This window comes from Euprymna scolopes, chromosome 12 (assembly GCF_053919585.1).
Source record: "Euprymna scolopes isolate OS-2025 chromosome 12, ASM5391958v1, whole genome shotgun sequence".
NCBI lineage: Eukaryota > Metazoa > Mollusca > Cephalopoda > Sepiida > Sepiolidae > Euprymna > Euprymna scolopes.
The window spans coordinates 134,818,029-134,837,085 of record NC_136493.1 but is presented as its reverse complement, the minus strand read 5'-3'; the positions used below and the strand labels follow the sequence as shown (position 1 = coordinate 134,837,085).

At 34.9% G+C, this 19,057-nt stretch overlaps 1 protein-coding gene across 1 annotated transcript in view; it reads right to left on the bottom strand.

The window, feature by feature from the left end:
* LOC145291496 (serine/threonine-protein kinase 17A-like) overlaps window positions 1-19,057 on the bottom strand; it is a 294,199-nt gene that overhangs the window by 56,085 nt on the left and 219,057 nt on the right. The gene's annotated exons all lie outside the window — the stretch shown is intronic.

The window sequence follows — 19,057 nt, the reverse complement described above, 5'->3', positions numbered from 1 at the left end:
TAATAATTTCTTTCAATCGTGTCGTGGTGGCCATCTTGGATTTCCTGGTTGCCATCTTGGATTTTTCACGGTGTAATGATGACAAATGATAATGTCCATCAGAATAACATTCCGCATGATGATAAAGCCTTACCTCCCATTTTTTAACTGTTTTTTTTTTTTATAATGCTTCTACTTAAGCCGTTTGAATGAAACTTAATTATGCTAATTAGTTTAATGTACTTGAAAACATAATTCTGATCGGTACAAAATTTCCTTTAATTTGATATGCTACAAGCCATATTTTGTTAATAATTTCTTTGAATTGTGTCATGGGGGCCATCTTGAATTTTTCATGATGTTATAATGACGAATAATAATGTCCATCAGAATAATACTTCCTATGATGATAAAGCCTTACTTAACATTTTTCTTAGCTGTTTTTATGATGTTTCTACTTAAAGCTCTTAAAATGAAACTGGAATATGCTAATTAGTCTGTAAGTCACCAAGTGAGATGGTCGTAAATAACGTCAACTAAATCTTCATGGTATTATAATATGTTCAAAATTTCATCATAATATCTTAAAAAGATCTGAAGATACAGCGTTTTAAAGGTGGGCTCGTCTGTAAATTGTGCAAATTTCCTACCATTTTCAGTCACAAGCTTATATGCCTTTGAATAGGACTGACTTGAGGCAAGATGTCCAGTGAACCATACATTTTTGGATACTTTAAATAGTCATAACTCCAGTTTTAATGGGCCGATTTTAAAGAACTAATGATATTATTTCTTTGTTTCTTTTATGCTCTTTTCAATAATGCTTGATTTGAGTTTATTTGATCTGAAGAAAAAAAATGGTGTTGCATTGCTACAAACATCTCATGTGAGAACTAAAAGGACAAAATATTAGAATCAAGAGTTACGGCTAAATTTAAAAAATTTGTTAAAAAGCAGCTTACTCAGTCGAATGTGTGTAAGCATTGTCATTTAAATCTCATTGGAATATTTTGAATTCAAATCAAAAGTGAATCAACATTGAACTACTAGTTGTGTCGCCTTTTTAATCTTTAAATTTGTTCAGTCTCACTACCGTTTTAAGGCCTTGCTACCAGTTTACATTTCCTGTTGATAAGGTCCTTTGTGTAAACAGAAGCAATTTGTTGATTCTCTGATTTTTACTGAACATTGTAAGCATTTCATTGAATGTGTAAGTTTTGCTGTTACGTTCATTTTCACGTTTCAATTCTAATGTTACTTCTCTGACGAATCTTAGTTGAAAGAAAGTCTTCTCAAGGTATACAACTGACTAAGATAAAATTGTTTGCACTCAACATTCATCTTCTATAATATAAGCGGCACTTTCTTTGTCCATACGTATTTTATTTATTTATTTTTTCAAGGGAGATATCACAAAATTTCTGGCACCAAATGGCGTTGATGTTAAGATACTAAGATACTACACTTTGATCTTAAACAAAAGGTCAAGGAACAATTAAAATTGTTTGCTTGTGACTTACATTTTAAATGAATGCAAAAAAACAAAACAAACAAATCTATAAATGCATATAGTATGTCAGCATACAATTTTTTTTATATAAACAACTTTACATTTAATTTATTCATACTAGTAATATTGTGTGGTCTGCATTTGAGCTTCGCATTTATAAAAAGGAAATACATTCATTTTTAATTTATTCATGCCAATAATATTGTGGAGTCTGCATTTATACATGACATTTATAAAAACGAAATGTTTCACTTTTAATTTAAGCTGTCTCATTTCGGAGTGTCTAATCTATATATATAAAAGCGAAAATGTATGTATGTCTGTGTGTCTGCTAAAAACTTTCGACAGACAGAACAAAGATTCACAAATTTGGTCTCATATGAAAGCCCCATCCTTCGCCTGGCAAATATCGAAAAATTGGCCACAAACGTTAATTTTTTCACCCTAAAATCAACACTTTTCTACAGGGGGGGGGGGGGGTCAGCAAAAACCGTCCTCTCATGACGAGATCAGTTCTATGCATGCGTCAGACAACGTCATGACCTGATTTAGTTTAAATAGTTGAAGAACTGACACAATTTTGTGTGTGTCGTGTTAGCTCACTTGGTTAAAGCGTTGGGTCATTATCTAAAGGTTTTGGGTTCGAATCGTGGCGTGAGATTTTTTTTTCGATTTTTTAAATTTTAATATTGAAGCCATTTTTCACGTAACGTTCGTTTTTCTGTTTTTTTTTTTACTTCGCTTATTCTTAGGTTTTTATTAACACCCCCACCCCCGACCGACCACACACACCCAAAAACACCCGGGTACACACCGATTTTTTAAATTTAATATCGAAACAGGCTTATTTAAGCCATTTTTCACATGTTTTTTTTTTTGGTTTTTATTTTTCAGATTTTTTAAAGCAGTTTTAACGTTCGTTTTTCTGTTTTCTTTTTTGTTTTTTCGATTTTTACATTTAACATCGTTCGTTTGCCTTACGTTAGTTTTTTTTGTGTTTTTTTTTTCGATGTTTTGATCAACACCACTCCCCACCCACCCACCGCCCGGGTATCCCCTGCTTTATTTTTCAGATAAGTTTTAACGTTCGTTTTCCTGTTTTCTTTTTTTACTTCACTTATTCTTAGGTTTTCATTAACACCCCTCACCCCACCGACCACACACACCTCCAAACACTCGGGCAACGTCGGGTACCCCCCCCCTAGTCTATATATATAAAAGCGAAAATGTATGTATGTATGTATGTATGCTTTTCCTCGATGTCCACAAAAGGCTTCTTTCAGAGAAGCGCTCGCTCGCTTCACAACTTCTTAAAACTTTTTATATCATCTATAAATTGTAATATCTCACACTTAACCACGGAGCTCGCCTGTCTATTTAATTTTATTGACTTTCAAACGTTAATTATTCCACATTTCCAGCATCGGCACGCGTTACATTCGGTTTTCGGTATAAAAAAAAGCGAAACTCGACTTTAATCACAGGCCCAGAGCCAGTGGTCTCTAGAGAGCTAAGTAATGTTTGGTCAATTTCGACTTCGTCATATCAGACGGTAGCTCGGGGTTTTAAAAACAAACAAACCGATTTATTGATATCATTAAAAACTGTCCCGCACAAAATGCTAACTGCTGAATAGCTATCGCCATCACATCAAAAATGCGCACCTGTTTTTTTTTCACACTTTACTATTTTCCAACTGCGCATCGAGGCTTCGTTTTTTTTTTAACTTGTAAAAAACGGGCACCTGTTTTTTTTTTTCACATTTTACTATGTGCGTCAAGGCTTCGTTTTTTTTTTTCACACACCTACAAACACCCGGGCAACGCCGGGTACCCCTCTCTAGTATATTATAAAGGGCAATTGTTTGTCTATATGTTTTTCCAGCAAAAAGTCAGAAGCTAAAGAAGGACACGCTCAAAAGCCTAATATATTCTTTTTCAGCATTGCTTTGAGTAGAGTATGGACGTTTGTTTTTATAATATTTATTCGTTTGAGGATAAAAGCCTAATATCTGTTCAGTCAGAAGAGAGGAGGGCATCATTCTGTGTCATTTTTTACAACTTTTTGTTCTATCTAGAGTGCCACTTTTTTTGAGAAGCTGGATATTCGACTGCCAATAACTTGACCCTTGTGAGGAGAAAAGTACACAAGAACCTTTGGTGTAATATGGTACTTATAGATACTGAACCTTAAAAAAAAAAAAAAAGTGTGTGATTATAGAATATAGAAATATTTATATAACAGACAATTCTATCAAGATCCGCAGCCTAAGAAATAGATTTGAAACGGCTCCCCAAACCCAACAACAGTGCAATCTTGTAAAAAAAGTGCTCTCTTTCTACTGTCAAGAACAGATTAAAGGAATTTAATTTGGGAGGATATGTTGCAAGACGTAAGCCAATGATTTCTGTAAAGAACAGAAAGCGTCGTCTGAACTTTGTCAAATGCAATAAAGATCATGATTCTTCATATTGGTCATGATAGATCCTGGGCAACGCCAGATTAATATCTCTAGTAACGACTAAAAGTTGTCCATCTCTATTCTTAAGATCATTTACCTAACATTCAGCATAAGCATATTGTTAGAACTGAAGTGCAATTGAATATTTCGCTTAAACATGAACATATCTTGACAGAGTTCAAAATGGACTTCATAATCTAGTAGGGGATGCCCTTTGCTCTTCCCTGCAACCTCTTTATCACAAAAGAGACATTGCCAGCCTTACTATGCTTTATTGTTATTTTCATGGCAAGTGCTTGTCTAAGCTCCAATCTATGTCCCCCCCATCCTGATTCCCATGAAAAATATTTGTCAAACTGAAACTACTATCAATAATTTCCCCCACTCTTTATCTGTGCCTAAACCTAAATTCCATGAATAAATTTTCTTTCTTAAAACTGCATATCTATGGAACTCTGTTCCATTTTCCTGCTTTCCAACTGATTACAATACGGTTATCTTCAAGTCTAATGTGAACAAATCTAATTTACCAAATTTCCACTACCAACGATTACTACAACATGTTCCTTTTGACCACTATACACTCAATTACCCTTATCCTCGAGTGGCCTCCGGGCCTTTATAAGTGGTGACTCCTTTGTAAAAAAAAGTAATAGTTATAACTCTAGTCTTGTTGAGCCAGCTTCCTACAGAGCAAGTACAGCGCCATTGCAGCCCACTTTTACTAATACTGAGCTAAGACACCCAATATGGCTAATCAATCTCAATTCTAGTCAAAAATCCATCATCAGCCTGATAGTGCTGCTAGGCCGCTTTTACTTGTTGCCGTATGTCTTATTAAAATTATACATTCAATGATCTCAGGATTTCATTAGACGTCTAATTTTGTTGCCATTTACTTGCCTCCTCACGAGAGTAGTGTTAGAGATAAAAATGGTTTTTAATGTGGTGAAAATCCAGCTCCACAAAAAAAGGGGGGGGGGCACTAGATTAGAAGAAAAATAAAAATTGCTTCACTCTAGAACTTCTGTTTTGCTGACAGAGTACAGAAAGAATAAAGTATAGTATCAAAACAGATACTACACTTTGCTCCTAGCCAAAAGACAATTCTACTTAAATCCTAATGATATTCCTCTCATGAATGTTGTAATAAGGCATTAGAAGACAGTTTACTAAAAATCAACCAGCCTTTATTAAATACTAGCAGGCTCCGCGGCATTGCCCAGTTGTAAGATATGTATAAATATATTTTAATTAATACAGAAAATGAGACGTGCATGCAAGTATTGTTGTTTTTTTTCCAAACCGTTCACTTCTTGTAGGTAAAAAAAAAAAGAAAAAATACTTGAGCTGAGATAGAAACAAAACCTAAAGGCAGCAAGTCAGCTATGATAACCATTAGACCAGCATGATACAGTTCTTAAAAGGTGTTTTCAAATTACTTATTCTTAACATAAGTAATCCGCAATGTGGACTATTCACGAATGCGCATTCGCAAAACAGTTAACACATAAAAATCCAATCACTACCATGTACCAATTTTGACTCTTAGCAGCATTTTTTCCATATGAAAACAGATTAAAAAAATTTCCACATGTCTGAATATCCTATCAATCTACCAGTACCATCAAAGACAAGTTTACCACGTCTTGTTCTTCCAGACAATGACCCTGCATCCTCTCTTTTCCTAATATATCAATGCATAGGGAGTGAGAGAGCTAACTAGAGATAGAGAGAGACGGAGAGAGCTAACTAGAACTAACTAGAGACGGAGAGAGCTAACTAGAGACGGAGAGAGCTAACTAGAGACGGAGAGAGCTAACTAGAGACGGAGAGAGCTAACTAGAGACAGAGAGAGCTAACTAGAGACAGAGAGAGCTAACTAGAGACAGAGAGAGCTAACTAGAGACAGACGGAGGGAGCTAACTAGAGATAGAGAGAGACAGAGAGAGCTAGCTAGAGATATAATGACAGACAGAGAAATAACTAGGTAGTTCTCTCAGTCTCTAGTTATTATATATATATATATATATATATATATATATATATATATATATATATGTGTGTGTGTGTGTGTGTGTGTGTGTGTTATTTCTCTCTCTATATCGAGTTATTTTTCTCTAGAGAAAAAGGGCGAGATAACTAGAAAGAGTGAAATAATTAGACAGAACTAGAGCTAGATAGATAGTGGAATCCAATACTTCCTGTATTCCCAGACATTAGTGTCATTTTAACTTTGATAAGGGATGCTGCACTGATTGTTACAAAACAGCAGAGATGTAAGTGACCAAGAATTAGTACATGCAGTCTCAGAAGCAATGGTGATGGAAGGAAGATGCGAGTCCGGATGAGGGGGTAAACAAGTTAAAACGATTAAAAAAAAAAAAAACCCTTTAAAACTGATTCTTGCTACCTCACTCAACGTAACTATATCTTTGGTGAGAGATTCGTGAGGGGGGAGGGCGTTTACACAAAAAAATTGAATCCATGTGTGCATCTGCACACCCAATTGTTTGGAGTAAAATAACAGTTTCGACTGCTAACAAGGATTTGGAGGGAGGTAGGAGGATGTGGTCGAGGGAGGCATAATCACCGCCAGTAAGAAAGAAGACAAAATTAAGTGGGTGTGGTTATGCAACCCCCATAATTTCACAGTGAGATTAACCAATAAATATTACAGGAACTCTTATGTTTGAAAGAGTACTTAAAAAAAATGAGAGTAGAAAACAATTGAACAAAAAACAAAATATAACTTGTGGGAATAAATAGATAAACCGAAAACAGCTTTCAAAAATAGTGGGGCCCATGGAAATTCCACAGTTGTACCAATAAATGCAAACCGCACGATATTATTTTGTCACCTTTGTTCAAAGCGAAACATACTTATATAAGCACATTAGTTAATGTAGTTTCAGATAATATATTGGTGTATGATCGTGCAATCCCGGAAAGAAAACTGACAGAACTCCTCTTCACTAATGCCGTAATTTACATTAATAAATCTGTAATACCGAAAGGAAAACTAACAGAATTAAACCATAATTCATCTAAACAACTCTCAACTTCGATGTTTTCTCTCAACTGTTAAACACAACTTTCTGTCCTTCCAAATTTGTCCTCCTTAAAGCAGCTATTCCTCTCATATGCAAATAAATGCCACATGTATAAAGAATCCAGCTATAAACATTTTTCTTTTACTTCAGTTTCTTTCCTCAATTCCTGCACCTGACAGACTAAACAAATTCACAACTGCTTGTGTGAGTAGTATCTTCTATTAAAGATTGTTCTATCTTCAAAACCCTTGAAGTTTGTGACATATTTCTATTCAGACATCTTGTGCAAACATAGACTCCACAATATTATTGTACCATCTCTGTTCAGAATGAAACATACTTATTAACATTAGTTAATATAGTTTAAGAATATATCTGGTTATGGTGGTGGGGGTCTATCCCTAAAACCTTTGTAGGAGTTAATGATACATTTCCATTCTATGGATATCGTGTGCAAATATAGATTTCACAATATCATTATACCACCTATGAACAGATATTACACTGTGATCCTGGTTCAAAAGCTAATTAATTTAATCAAATACGAATCACAATTTTCTTTGGATTAGGCATTACACCCTATTTATTTTATGGGAATAAGGGAGGCGAATGTCATTTTTCCAACAACAATAACTTTTGCCTACTCTAAACTACACACTATCACCAAAATACCGCATTCAGTCCATGGCTTTAATCCTACTTCAAAGATCTCAATGGTTCAAAAGAAATTTTATTTACAAAAATGAATATACCTAAGTAATGATGGGATAATGGACAATCTCCAAACACCAAAAATGAAACATAAATAAATAACCAAACTAAATGCTGATTAGGTAGATTAATAAGGCTTTTACTTTAATTTTATGAGCAAAGAAGGAGGGGCTCAATCTGAATAATATCTGATAAAAAAAAGAATTTATGTCACTTTTAATATAGACACAAAAATATTCCTTTTTATTATCTAAATATTAATTTACTTGTTCATACATCCAATGTCAGAAAAAAAAAATCATCATCGCAAATATTAATTAATGAGAGTCGCTCTTCATCAGTTAAAAATCATGAAAACCATTTCCTCTCCAAAAATTAAAATAAATGTTTGTTTACGGCCGCAAATTGACTATCTTATTTTATAATTAGAAAGTCATGTTGAGGAGAGACTAATTTTTCTTTGGGATTATAGTTTCTTTTTAAAATTTAAAAAAAAAATGTGCAAGTGAATTAACATCTGTTCCTTCATAATTTATATTAAAAAAATAATTCCGAAAAAAAAAAAAAAAGAAATGTGCTGAATTTTTATTGAAAAAAAAAAAAAAAAAATGTAAATTTTTTAAATCAATTCTTTTTAGCTTTAAAAAGGTTAAAAAAAGAAAAAAAAAAAAAAATTGTTTGAAATTCGTTGTTATTTGTTTTATTTTATCTTTTATTCATGCGTTTAAAATTTTTTTTAACTACCGTGAAATTTCCACACGTTCTAATTATTATCTATATATTAATACGATAGCATGTGTGTTATTTTCTGTGTCATGCTTACATCCGGGTCGTTTAATTGTTATGTACTTCCATTTCTTGTAATAAATAAGTTTACCAAAAATTCTTCATAAATTTTGATTTAGATTATAGTTAATGGCATTCCAATAATCTATTTAAAAAAAAAAAAAAATTTTTTATCAAGAATTCTTCATAATTCTTGGTTCCGGTTTCGATTTTAGCTGATGGCACCTTAGTAATCTATTTTTTTTATATAAATAATTTTATCAAGAATTCTTCATAAGTTTTGGTTTGGATTATAGCTGAAGGAACTAAGTTTGGGATTTGGTTTTGATTCAAACTGATGAACCCAAGTCATACAGATACATTTTTTATTTTTGAAATTGCAACTTTATAATACATAAAAATCGATAGAACATTAATTCTATAATAATATGTATGAAATCTGCAAGAATTAAAATATCATATTTAAGCGTATTTTACGACCGGGCTATGCCGGGCGTCCCTGCAAGCTTAGATAAACACTTTTGCAGTTTTAACATAAGAGCTGCAATAACATCAACGAAGACCAAAGTATAGTATCTGTTCTTCAGATGCGGCACTTCCACTTCTCGTTCTCTTTCAGTGGAGGAGAAATCCTTCACGACTGAGACAATTTTTATTTTGTACTTTTTCTCCGCGTTAAAAAACGACCCTTTGTCCCATGGGGAGGCATTGTAAATAGGTACAATAACATCAGAGCATCTCCATTTACACTGAACATCTACAGAATGCCAACATCAATATATTACATATGAATGAGTCTCCTGTGGAATTTCCACAGATCGCGCTGTTTATTATCATAATTAAAAAAACAGAACGGAGTGTATGTGTTGTCTTTTTACAGATTAGTTTTGTATTTTTTTATGGAGAAAGTGTGAGAAACAGTTTTCTTCTTTCTTTTTCTTATCCATTTCAGTTTCAATAATTTCACATTTTTTCTCTTTAGCATGAATCAGCATAAGCTTTTTTTTTTTTTAACCTGTTTAATGTTGTTGTTATTAGTTTCACTAGTTCCTTTTTAGAATTAGACACTCACAGGAGGTTGCTAATATTCATAGTTAATGTGATAAATATAGATTCGACAGGATTCGAACACAGCATGCCAGGTCGTATCCAAATAATCAATAAGAATTAAATCGTATTAAAGTGATAGCAAGTGGGCACTGATGAGTTGTGATACAAGAAACAGGACTGTATGTCGATGACTACAAATATATTTTAAGCCCCTCCCCCCTCTTTGGGTAGAACACTGTCGTAAATAATCTCACCCGCTACTTAATTGGCTGAAAATGCGAAGCTCGTTGTTTGTTTGTTTACAAACAGGCGATTTGAGCACTATAAAAGTGGTGGCGGGTATCTATTTAAATAGACATTCCGACGAGTTATTTACGGCAGAACAGATTATGATGAGCATCATAAAATAAATATCACAAACCAAAATTTTATTTCATCTGTTATATAAAAGGGCAAACGTTTGTATGGCCAGCTAAAACTTGAAAAATACACAACAAACATCCAGAAATTTTGTATTATTTTTTCTTTTTAAAAATCGCTGTAAACCCGGATTTATAATATCTAAAATCGAAAAAAAAAAAAAAAAAAAAAAAAAATGATTTATTATTTCGGGAGGGAGCCAAGTGAACATTTATATCATTTAATGTTATCAAAATGAAAACACTTTTTTGTTACGTAAAAAAAACTTTTTTTTTTTTAGAGAATTATTTTCTTTAAGCCGATTTGAATTATGTGTATATGAGTGTTTTCAGAGAGAGAGAGAGAGAGAGAGAGAGAGAGAGAGAGAGAGAGAGAGGAATGCGCTGGGTAAAGAAGAAAGAGTGGGAAGAACAGGGTAAGGGGGGAGAGAGAGAGAGGTTATATTACACTTTTGTCATGGGCAATTCTGGGTACTCTTGCTAGTTAAATCTAAAAATCTTTCAATACGTGCACATAGATCTGTGCAAAAAACAAAAACAAAACAATGATACCAAATTTATTTTGGCAGAACAATAAACCACCGAATTATGACCATTTAAAGTTAGTTGAAAATTGGAAAATTTGTCTTCTTATACTATTGGTTTAGTAGAGTCAGGGAAGCAGATAGCAGGAAGGGAATATAAAGTCCAGCTGTTCGAGGAAAGAAACTATTAGAATCCTTCCAGCAGTTAGAAACCTCAACAGTGAAGGGGTGTGATTTTGTTGCTAAGCGGGTTTGTTGGCCATATGTACGTTCATCAGAGCACATTTCACCAAAACATTTGTAAAACGAGCACAGAGATGCAACATGAAGTGATGGGACAGGAGTTGGAGCTTAGTGGACAAAGTGGAACATATTAGATGGAAGACTCTTTTTTGGACCCTATCCAAGAGGAAGAGGCTAGTGGCAGAAGCTCCAGCTCAGATGTGGCAACAATACTCCATTCATGGGTGAACGGTAGCCTTGTATAGAATATTTTCAGGGGTGAATAGAATTCTAGCTCGATAAAGGAAACCCACCTTCTTTGCAGCAGTTTTTGCAATGTCCTCAATGTATTTGTTCCCGTGCATATTGCCCATGAATGTTAAGCCAAGGAGTTTGAAGGAAAATTTCTCAGGTAAGGTGTTATTTGTTATGGATATCAGTGGTTGGAGAGGCGTCTTGAAATTGTTAAAGAAGAGCAGCTTAGTCTTACTAGCATTAAATGTTACCATCCATTTGCGGCCACATTCTACTATAGTCTGGAGGTCATTTCCTAACGATTCTGCCATGGTTTTAAATTTATGTACATTCGTTCTTCCCTCATGCATATTATAGAGTGTTGTATCATCCACAAATAAACCCATCTCGGACACAATATTATCAGGGAGGTTGTTTATGAATATCAGAAACAATAGATCAATCCCTGAGGCACTTCCGCATTAATGTTATGCTGCTTGGGTGTTAGTCCATCAATGACAACTTGGATAGTCTTACTGCCTAAGAAAGATCTAATTATATTTAGTATAGTCCAGTTATACTGTACTATTTAATTTTCATCAGCAGCCCTTCGTACCAGACTTTCTCAAAGGCCTTAGATATATCAAGGGCTACAGCCATGGCTTCGCCCGCCTTATTTAGTGCACAGCATCTAGCGATAAATGGGCATTTATTTTTCTTAAGAATGTACATAAAGTAAAAATAGAAAATAGCATCGTTTTTATTTTAATAGCTAAATATAATTTGCATAAAGAAGATAAGTCTCTGACAAAGAAAATTCCAAAGTAAGAAAAACTAAAGGTCTGGATTGCATGAAACAACAAAAGAACATGAAATTATTACTCTCCATATCCACACATAATGGAGATTGAAATATTTTAGCTTATGTTTAGATTATCGACCTTCTCGTCTGAGATTATACCTGAAGAAAATGCTTCTTGCATATAAATTTAAAAAGAAAAAAAAGAAAAAGACTTGGATCGTTTTCATTTATGTTTCCTTTGCACTTGATTCTCATCGGATTTGTGAACGTTTCTCTTATAAAAGGTCAAACGTTAATGATTCATCACCTGTTGATGATTGTTCTTCTACCTGGTTACACCGCTTATAATTGTGCCAATATCTAAATCAGGCAAATGGCTTGCATTCTCAGATGAGTCACTGGCTTGGGAACCTTCAAAGGCTAAAAGAAAGAAGAATAAAAGAACCAGGCTAGCAGAGGTGGCCTTGTCAAAGCAATGCTTAACAAAGGCGTCTTGCTTTAATAATCATTTTAAGATTTACTTCTGGTTATTCACTAGGATTGGGTATGGCACAAGGTCAGCTTTACTGCAAGGCATGGTCATCACAGAACACTGCAGCAGCATTCATAGCCGGGAACAATAATTTTTCTCCTTTCAAATATTACCTAAACATAAAGGCATAAACATGAGATGCGACTTATGTCGACAATTTAGTGCCCTCATCAGTAACTGTAGTAACTTTGCAGGCCAGTAATAATCAAAACAAATACAGTGATATAGCTAACAAAAAGTGTATTAGAAGCCAGGGTTGAACCAACTTCCTCCAAAGAAGGAAGTTTCACCGTATTATCAAATTCACAAGCTATACTCAGTCGCATGTATATTCATGTCAATGGGAGATGATGATGTTAAATGTTCACAGTTCTTGCAGGGAGGTGTCAACATACTCTTACATACAGCACTTAGTAATCTCAAATGGTCACTCATCTAGTACTGACCAGGCTCAATGTTGCTTAATTTTGGTGATCTAATGAGAACCGGTGTGTCAACGTAAGCAAAAGTATATTACAAAAGTACATAGTATAATTCTGGGAGACATAACTGCCACAAACCACAAACATGTTAGATGTAAGTATTTTTATTGTCTTCAGATCAGTCCATTATTTCTGAAACGGGTAGATCAGCTTAGTCCATAACACAAACGAAATTGGTGATAAATTTTGAACTTGTAGCAACGTTAGCAGAACACTGCAACCGATCAAAATACACAAATCTTCAACAGATTTGTATTCCAACTTACTAGTGTGGAGACAAGTGGAGTGATCAGCACCATCCCATGAAACTTTCTCAACTGCCCTGGTCTATTAATGATATGCCACACCGAGGACTACAGTGAATTGACTTGGCTCTGTGAGCGGTTCTCCATCACCCTTATCTGAGGAAATGCTTTGAGCCTACTCTTGACCTACCGAGCAACAGGGCATCCAATGAAACTTCCTGCTGTTCTGTATACAAGCTTTTTGAATTTTATGGTTGAAAAAGATTCATGAACTTTTAAATTTAAATCTAATATCAATATTTTATCAGATGTTGAATCATTTTTATTAAATCAATTTCTTCCTCAGTTATTTACTTTGAAAAAATAAAGTCAAATAGAATCACACAATTTGTACTTTTTAGTTAGTCCTGTATGTGCCACGCATAATATGTTCCACGGATTTTACAAGGATTTCCTAACTATGGAACATATTACTATGGGGTTGCTTCCCTGCTGATTACAACATGGTCGTCTTCAAATACTTGTCATAAGTAATCAAACACAGTTTATACCATTGATCAATGTTAGTACTCTCATAGTGTTCTTCATTTATCAGATGACAAATGATCATGTATTTGCTCGACAAGAACCAGCATCAAAATATTTAGACGTTCACAGTTTCTATATACTGTATCGACACCTTAAATCCCAACTAAGAGGTGGTGGAGCTATGAAGGAATGGTTTCAGTAGTGTTTTGAAGGTTACTATAATATTATTCTTGTCACCTTATTTTAAATGTTTTTGGTAAAAATTATATATAATAACTTTAAATCAGGGATGCTGAACCGGGAGTTCATAGAAGATTTAAAGGGGCCTCACACAATATATATATATATATATATATATATATATATATATATATATATATATATATATATTGTGTTTATTAAAATATTTTAATTTTAGATCATGACTATAACAAAATTGATCCATTGTCAGTTTTTACAAACCTAGAAACAGACATTTGATTTAGAAAAAAAAAATGTATCTATCTGTATATATATATATATATATATATATAGTGTTCACAGATAATAACAGCTCTTAAAGGGGCCACAAGCAAAATAAGGTTGAGAACCCCTATTTTAAACAGTAATAACATTAGTATTAACAAATAAGTTAAGACCAATTTAGTAAGAAACATTTAAGATTTTCCATAGAATTATTCAATTTTCAGCGACTACAGTTTAAATTGAAAAAAAAAAATTACACTGACGAAAAAGAAGTTCCTAAATTAATGAAAAAATTATAGGAGAAAGAACAGAAATATAAACAATCTTCTTAATATCTTAAATCGAGTAAATGTAGACATGATCCAATATGAGAAAAATTGACATACACCAGTTCAACCAAAATAAAATCCCCAAAATACATTTTTTTTTTATTATTAGGGAAGAGGTCACCACTTATCAAGGCCCAAAAAACCACTTGAGGATAAGGGTTAATGAACGTTAGATGGCCGGTAAGACACCACCATAATTATCGGCAATGGTGGAACTTAGGTAGTATTTGTTTATTTAAGAGGATAGCTTAACAGGAGGTTGTTCACGTTAGATTTGAAAACAGTCATATTGTAGTAAGCTAGGAAGCACCCTCGCAGTATTGTATTCCACAGACGGACAGTTCTGGAAAGAAACTTTGCTCATGGAATTTTCGTTTATTTTTAGACACACATAGATAATAGAGAATTTATCAGCAGTTGCTGCAGATAGACGAGTGCCTGCTGCAAATGTTCTAAAAGGGAAGTGGGCATAGATGGAAGCTCAACTGAACACCTGCCATAAAAATTTACGATAGAACGGGGATGAATAAAAAATGCTGTTCTCAAAGACAAAGAAAACCCTGACAAATTTGGTTACAAAGTTTAATATCTGTGATGAGAAGATAATCTTGAACTATTGCAAGATAACTTAAAGAAAATAAATTGTCAAAAATATTTGCTAAAACAAAATATAGACGATATAGTTTTGTTTTATGGCATATCAACTCTCTTGGATTATTTAATGCCGGCTATTTTAGTTTTTTTTTTTTTTTTTACATGGAGTTCACCACTTATCAAGGCCCAATGGCCACTCAGGGATAAGGGTTATTGTGTGTACAGTAATCAAAGGGATAGTGTAGCAATAGTATTGGAGAATTGGTAAGGTGTCATTACTTGGGGGGGGGGGCGGTTAATCAGGAATTAATTTGTGTTGGACTTGAAGACATCCAGGTTGAAGTCGGGAGGGAAACAGGCAAGCAGAACAGAGTTCCACAGGCGTGCAGTTCTAAGACAGAAGCTTTGTTCATGGAATCTACGTTTTGATTTAGGCACAGATAGGGAGTGGGGAAAAATATTGACGGTGGTTTCAGCTAGTCAAGGGAGGACCAGAGAATGGAGTTCAGACGAGCACCTGCCATGGAAATAACGATAGAACAATGACAGGCTCGCTACATCTCTTCTATGGGAAAGAGGTTGTAGAGTAGAGAAAAGGGCATCCCCCACTAAGCCACAGAGTCTATTTTGTACTCTGTCAAGGCAGGATAGGCTGTTTTTAGCAGCCCCGCCCAGATGTGACAGCAGTACTCCATCTTTGGACGTACTTGGTTCTTATATAGATAGAGAATTGCATCATTAGTGAGATATCTTCTGAAGCGGTAGAAGGATCCCACCATTTTCCCAGCGACCTTGGCCACAGACTTGATGTATGCGTTCCATTTAAGATCAGGTGTAAAGGTCAAACCCAGGAGCTTATCAAAGCCTGGGGCCTCCCTTAGATGAGAGCCATCCATTTCAATTGATGCCAGATGGGGATCAGAGCGTTTATGATGTAGAGATAGGAGTTTGGTCTTAGATGCATTAAAGGTAACCAGCCACCTCTTTCCCCACTGTACCATGCACTCAAGATCAGAGGAGAGAGAATCAGAGAGAACATCATCATTTACAGCCTTTGATGTGTTGCCATAGATGGTCGTGTCATCAGCATAGATGTCAATGAAAGATTTTAGTATGTGTTTTGGGAGATCATTGATGTAGATCAGAAAGAAAGTTGGGCCCAGTATGGACCCCTGAGGGACTCCAGCATTAATACTGTGGGCCTCTGATTTCTGCCCATCAACAACTACTCTTATGAGCCTATCAGAGAGAAATGACTTAATGATAGAGAAAACATTTCCAGTTATACCGTAGCTGGAAATCTTGTGTAGTCGGCCTTCATGCCAAACTCTATCGAAGGCCTTTGATATGTTGAGAGCAATTGCCCTAGAAATGAAGCCTTTGTCGAGAGATTCGCTAATCCTATGAGATATAACCGTTAGCACATCTGCTGTAGATCTAGCAGAGCGGAAACCATATTGCGTATCGCTAAGAAGGTTATTTCTGCTGAGGTGGTTGACTACTTCTCTATTTATTGTGGATTCCAGCAACTTACTCATGACACACAGGAGACTTATTGGTCTGTACTGAGAGGGGGATGACTTATCACCTGAATTCTTAAATACAGGGCATACTGATGAGGTTTTCCAGAATGTTGGGAAGCACTTCTTAAGGCAACGCTTAAACAGTTTGGAAAGTATGGAAGCAAGTTCTGGTTGTAATTTTTTTAACACTATAATTGGAATACCGTCGGGACCAGTTGCTTTACTGGAGTCAAGGTTCTTGATTAGCTTGGCGACCTCACGCACAGATATTTGTATGTTGCATAGCGTGTTGTCTGTTATAGGAGGGAATATAGGGAGTTGATGGCCTTCGTCATACAGGGTAGAATTTGCCGCAAAGTTTTTGGCAAATAGTTTGGCCTTGTCGGATGCTGTCGAGATGACCTCTGGTCCATTGATAATGGTTGGGATAGAACACACGTTTCTGTTCAAGATCCTATTTGCTATTTGCCAGAACTGGTGGGAACCAAGCCGCTGCTCAGCTACTTTGGATTTAACAGACTGAGCATATAGCTCTCTTGCATGTTTTATTACTCTTTTACAGTGGTTGCTGGCGGTTCTGAAAGCAGCTTTAGTTTCAGTGCATCTATTACGTTGGTAGCTATGGAAAAAGTGATTTCTGTGTGCGATGGCAGCAGCACATTCGGGGGAGAACCATGGCTGGCTGTTAGGTTTTTGTTGGAATTTTTTGGATGGTATGAATTGGTCTATGCCTACAAGTAACCATTCGGTCAGGTCTGATACTATAGAGGACACATCCTTTTTAAACAAGGAATGGAGAGGGAGATCAGATATGAATGTACGGAAGCTATCCCAGTCCGCCATAGAGTATCGGTATACAGTACGGTGGAGAGGTACGTCTGTAGATTTATTATATTTCATTTTTATCTTAACTGAAACGACGCAGTGGTTGGAGGATCCCAGAGGAGATAGAACAGAACATGAGCATAGCTCAGGGGAAGTGGTTAGAAAAAGATCTCGGAGGCTTGCGAACTGACCGGTACTATCGGGCACACGGGTGGGCTCGCGGACAATCTGGGTGAGGTCATAGGCAATGGCAAAATCATGACAGAACCTCCCTTCATCATCAGTCTTATTTGAGTGGGTCAGCCATTCCACATTATGGACATTGAAATCACCGCAAATGTGAATGTTAGCCGAGGGATGAGCAGACAGGATGTGGTCAATTTTTTCTGACATACTCTTAAAGACAGTAACTCCACTGTTGTGGGGGCGATAGAGGGCAAATATAAATGCGATGGTATAAGTAAGTGCAACCCGGAAGCACATATAAGGTAGATTAGGGTCTTCTCTGGAGATATCCCTGCCACATGGGAAGCCATCTTTAATGTAGGCACATATTCCATGCTAGTGGCGATCTTTGGGGTCAGATTTAGATGTTAGGTTAGAGTATCCTTTAATCATGAACTCATCTAGGGAGGTGGTCAGCCCTATTCCAGTTTTGCTTAGAAAGAATATGTCAGGTTTCGTAAAATATATTTTGGATGTTATGTTTGAGTTTCTTATTTTTGAGATGAGGATTGATAATTCATGTTATTTGGATTATTTTGACTATTGTCAGCTTTGGCTATATTGTCATAGTGGGCAACAATGTTATTAAATATGTAAATAATTTTTTGTGCATTTGAGAAAAAAAAAAAAAAAAAAGGTAGTAAATATTATATTCAAGCAATATCGCTTATTTTAAAAAGAGAAATATTTTAGAAATTAAAAATGAAGATAAAATTAAAAGAGCTTGGTTATGATGATTGCAGTTAAAAAAACAAAAAATAAATAATTTAGAATATATATTATTTTTGAATAAAGATACAATACACAAAAAAATAAAATTTAAAATACCTTAAGGTGGAATGAAAAGCATACCTCTTATAACTGCATACAAACCCAACGCACAAGAAATTTTCATTTAGCTTTAAATTTTGATCCATAAAAATCACAAGTATATTCAGCCACCACTACCTAGAAAATTAGTTTAGAATATCAAGTAAAAAAAGAAAAATATTGCCCAACTAGATTAAGCATGAACAATGTTGAAATAATAAAGTGTGAAGCTTTTTTGTTTTTTGGAGTTGATAAATTTAATACGATAAGCATATTCATGCTAAATACATTAAAACCTCATCAACTATTAAAAAAGACATAATATTACCACATTTGCGGTGGCTCTTATCAGAACACTTTTCGTTGGCTAAACAGCGTTCAAAATCGACTCTAATCTTTTTTGTTTTATTTTACTTCAGTTGAAGTTCTCAGAAATCAAGGGGCCCACAACCAGGGGCTAACACTTGAACTCTATATGAGATACATAGATATTCGAATGTTCCATTGAAGTTCTTTATCTCTCAAGCACTGATGTGTGTTCATGTGTGGGGTAAGCTCTTCTCTTCCTTACGATTCTAAAAAAAAAAGGGACATTGCTAATCTCTCTCTCTCTCTCTTTCTCTCTCTCTCTTCTTTAAAATTGTTCTCATAGAAGATGTTCAAATGAGCCCCAATCTCTGGTTATGCCTTGGAAGACATTCACAGCAAGAACTCTTTGCTACTACAAAAAAAAAAAAAAAAAATAATT